Source organism: Orbicella faveolata, unplaced genomic scaffold, assembly GCF_042242905.1.
Source record: "Orbicella faveolata isolate gen_17 unplaced genomic scaffold, um_ofav_v1 contig_25, whole genome shotgun sequence".
In the NCBI taxonomy this organism is placed as follows: domain Eukaryota; kingdom Metazoa; phylum Cnidaria; class Anthozoa; order Scleractinia; family Merulinidae; genus Orbicella; species Orbicella faveolata.
In genome coordinates this window covers 17,367,501-17,372,147 of record NW_028301553.1, presented here as the reverse complement: position 1 = coordinate 17,372,147, position 4,647 = coordinate 17,367,501, and the positions used below count along the sequence as shown (strand labels likewise).

The window sequence follows — 4,647 nt, the reverse complement described above, 5'->3', positions numbered from 1 at the left end:
GGATAAATCTGCTAGTTCGTGATCTCCTATTGATTCTTAGTACTATATTTTTCGATTGAAGTTTAACAGTCCTTAATATGGAATGGCTTTCTCGAGAGCTGTTGAGACGTAAAGTAAATAAGGAAGTCCTAATGAGCTGTGCCATCTGGTTTTGCTCCCACTAGTGGGATTTTAACCAGTTTACTCGGCTTATATTTATTTGATAATATTTGCTTGTTCATTCTAAGTGACCACAATTAGCACAGCAGTGTTAAATCCACTCAACCCTCATTAGATTATTTGCTTCGTTTGTTTTATTTGTTCGCTATTTTTCTCCGCGCACGAAAGGGAGCCCTTTCATTGCAACAAAGACGCACTCAGCGCTAATGCCCATAATTTAGTCGCTAAGAAAGAGAACAAACCTCTTGCTCATAAATCATAGATCGCAGAAACAAAATCGATGTCAGTAAAAATTTGGAGCTAGTCTTCGTTGCGTCGCCACAGTCACGAATTGCCAACGTGCTTTGTTTAATTAAGCGGCTTACTTGGAAAATATATGCGTTGCGCCATCTCCACGTGGCCCATCTTATGCCAATAAAAACGAACGCTTCGGAGCAAGTCCACATTAAGTGCTCTTGTTAGTGACGGAGCTGATTATCTTTCCAGAGCCTTTCGTGTTCGAGAGAAGAACTGCAACAAAACCTTCCCGGTAAGTGACTAAATTACGTAAAATAAAATGAAGATGAGTCCCTAGGTTAAGAGCCAAATTTTGATTGAGTTTATTTTATCTTTTTTTTTTTTTTTGCAGATCATCCTACAAGTCCGTTTGCCTTTAAGATGTTTCGATACCTGGCGCTGTTATATCTCCAGCTTGTGTTACTGTCGGTAGGTTTTTACATGGCCAATTTACAGCCGTTTATTAGTAGATCTATCCGTAATCGAATCAAGCCAACTTTTTGTTTCGCTTATTCTTAACTGTAAGTCTAAAACAGGAGCACCCAACGACGGTTTTCTCCCAAGTGCTTTAAAAACTTTGTATCTTATTTTAATGCTGCGCCATAAGATTTTTATCTCTTCGGTCATTCCAGGGGAACTTGAAACTTCACGAATTTATTAAGGCTTTTCAGTGTATTTCCCATCAAGCCCCGCTGTCCCTAGTTCCCGCACTTCAAAGACAATTCAATGCAACTTCTAGGTTATGAATGAAAAAGAAAAGAACCTTTCTAAATAGCAAGGAATAATAAAATTTTTCCATAATGTCAGTTCATTTTCATCAAAGTTCATAGACACGAATTTATTAAGGCTTTTTAGTCCATTTCCCAAAACAGCCTTAGATCCGAAAATCAGTTTGCAATCTCGTCTTGCAATCAGTTTCATAAATTTCAGTTTCACCTTTTTTTTTATGTCAGTAATTTCAAGACGTTGATTTTAGCCTTCTATATTTTTATAAGAGGGTCTGTAACGTTAGCAATTCCAAATGTTGTCAATCTGTATATCACTTGACCCTTAAGCGGCATTCTTAAAACTGATTGCGAAGAGATCAAAACAGGGGAATTCTATTGCTCTTGGGGCAGAAATTTCAATGTTCTAAGGTACAATTTCTTTCCCCAAATTGACTGGGTTTCACCGGACGTCCAAGATTGCCAAATCCTTGTAACGTTATAGCATTGTTCATTTTAACTTTATGACGTGGCGTGTGGATCGCGTGGCTAGTGGGAAGTTAAAAAATCAGAATCCCGTTTTTAATAATATACTTCACAGTTTCTTTTCCAACGCTGTCTATAGAATCCTTAAGTCAATTTCCTTTTTCTTCAATTCTTTCAATACATAATAACATTTAATCGAATTTTACAGTTGTTTAAATCCTAATTGTTTGTTATCTAAGTGCCTTTGAACTTTACATAGAATAAACTGACATTTTACTATTCATTACTATATGGCTTTGGCTTGTGGCCGATATAACGCGCTCTGATTGGCTAAGAGCGAGATCTGAGCGGTCATTATGCAGCCGTAATGCCCACGGGCCGATTACGGATTATGCAAATTGGGAAGAGCCCGGCTCGGAAAATTCAAGCGCATTGAAACGATGAAAGCCGATTAAAAACAGTAAGAGAAGTAAATTTAATTCCGAGTAGCTAAAAGTTTAGGGATTTTTCCTTAATAAAATTTATATAGAAGCTGTTTTTGACTTACCGGTAACCTTAGCGGGCACTAGTGAAAAACAATCAAGGTTTGCCGAGTGTTGAGTAAAGCTAAAATCGTTAAGTGAAAAATACCATCGGCAGATGTGTCACGTATCCCGGAGCACAACACCACGAAGAAACTTATAAGTTATCATCTTAGTCACAACAATTACCGAAATATTGAACTCCGTTTCAGTTCTCATCAAATAGATTCCCTCGCTTTAACACAAGCAAGTGTAAATCAGCTTCCAGGATCATCAGATGTAACCAATCGGGCGGTTTCTGTCGGTAGCAGTGTTTCTGATACTTGCAGGAAGTTTTAGACGCTCACAAGGCTTGAAAAGTTCATTCATAAGTCCCAGAATGAAGAAGGTCAAGATATGTTGTCGAAAGCGAATGCGAAGATCGAGTTATTCTGACCAGTGCATTCTGAAGCATTAGTATTTTCTTTCACCGAAAGACCGTTGGTTTGGACTATTTTGAAGCACTTTCTGTCTTTTCTACATACGTTGACGTTTCGCCACAAAAATTGGAAAAACTCCCTCATCAAGTTGTGGCAACACGATACTAAAATGCCTTTTAATTTTGAGGGTTGTGACAATCATTTTTCCAGTAAAGAAATACAGTGATAAAGTTCACTGACTGTGTAGTTTTGCCCTGGGTTTCAGACGATGAATGAATCCGTAAACGCGCGCATCGCCGGATGTAAATTGACGACTTCCGCTCGAATATGTTTTTCTTCTTCAATTCGTGAGCCATATAATAAACAACTTAATAACCTCGACCGTTCGGTCGTTACGGAAAAATCTCAAACCTCGGCCTATCGTATTGACCTCGCTATCGCTCGGTCAATACGGCAAGACCTCAGTTTGAGATTTTCCCGTAACGACCTCACTCTCGGTTATTAAGTAGTTAGTATTTCTCGCTATTCAGAAAGGTTCATATCTTTTTTATTCATAACCTAGAAAATTCGGCTTCCTGTTACATTACTCGCAGAACCAGAGAATCACAAAGTAACCACGGTAACTGAACCGTAATTCCCACATTTCAAACAACGACTTTTATATATTTTCTGTTCTGCTCAAATATCTTGTCTTTTGAGGTGGATGTGCTGAGCAGTAGGCAAGTGAAGCCTCGGATCAAGCGAGCATTGTCTGGCCAACAGTCGTCCAAGCTTTCAGTGAAACATTTGGCTCTGGAGTTAGCAGAGAGAAATGTAAGTCTTGAGGTGTCTTGAGGTGGATGTGCTGAGCAGTAGGCAAGTGAAGCCTCGGATCAAGCGAGCATTGTCTGGCCAACAGTCGTCCAAGCTTTCAGTGAAACATTTGGCTCTGGAGTTAGCAGAGAGAAATGTAAGTCTTGCGAAAATTATTTTTCTTTGATAGAACAAAGAAATAATAGCATCTCTTCAATATATCTTCCTAAGTCGCAAATAGTTAAATTGTAACGTGTGTAGAATGCTGCGGCTAGACTTGTATTGAACTTAAGAAAGTAATCGCGTATTACTCTCGCGCGTTATGAGCTTCATTGGTTACCAGTACAACATCGTGTTCATTTTAAGATCTTACCTTTAACATTTAAAGCTATTCATGGCTTGGCGCCCAAGTATATCATAGAATTAATTAACATTATGCCTAGATCTATATATAATCTTAGATCATATCAAAGTTTGTTGTTAGACCCTCCTAAAAGGAAAATGCTTGTCACTTTAGGTGATAGATCTTTCTCTGCTGCTGCTCCATATCTATGGAATAGTTTGCCAGTTGAATTTCGTGATATTCAGTCATTAGTTATTTTGAAATGTAAGCTGCAATCTTATTTATTTCGTTTAGCTTTTAAAGCGTATCCTGCTTGATATTCACTCTTATTAGTATTACTAATTAAGTTTATTATCATTATTATAAATATTCTATTTTATCAATATACATGTAATTAATTTACAAATTTGAATTTTATTGTAGCATTTTAAGTTGTAAAGCGCTGTTGATCAGTGAATGTAAATATCGCTCTAGAATTTATTAAATTATTATTATTACTATTATTATTATTATTATTATTATTATTATTATACGGCGTTGTTATTAGTAATAAAGTTTGTCGGACGATGTGGTCACTTGTGAAGTAGATCGCGACGTTTCGACTGCAAACTGCTAGTCTTCATCAGGCAGTGAGGTCGACTGGTGAAACGTCACCATAAAGAAGGATGCTTCACTGTGATTGGTTGGTTTTCAACAGCTGTGATTGGTGCATTTCGACTCGCGCTGTTTCACTGAGTGTTCCCCTCGGCGATCCATGATGTCCACTGTCGTCAACTGAGTGACCACATCGTGAGACAAAGATAATACTTTCTGTACTTCACCACGATGAAAATAGACACAACCGTTTTTAAAATCTTTATTTATTGCTTTTTCAACCTTCAAACAGTTGCGTTAGTCCTTAAGAATTTTAATCATCAATGTACACAGATAACTTGATGAATACAGGT

General features: G+C 37.6%; 1 protein-coding gene and 1 long non-coding RNA gene across 2 annotated transcripts in view; both read left to right on the top strand.

Moving 5' to 3' along the window:
• Positions 1-329: 329 nt before the first annotated feature.
• Positions 330-2,083, top strand: LOC149109204 (uncharacterized). Its single transcript, XR_016208243.1, has 2 exons — positions 330-688; positions 788-2,083. It is a non-coding gene; the product is annotated as an uncharacterized LOC149109204 (long non-coding RNA).
• A 1,312-nt stretch (positions 2,084-3,395) lies between these two features.
• The window catches only part of LOC110052275 (olfactomedin-like protein 2A), an 11,714-nt gene continuing 10,462 nt past the window's right edge, over positions 3,396-4,647 (top strand). Inside the window, exon 1 of the mRNA XM_089293146.1 lies at positions 3,396-3,514. The gene's annotated coding sequence lies outside the window, so the exon portion shown is untranslated. The remainder of the gene's footprint in view (positions 3,515-4,647) is intronic.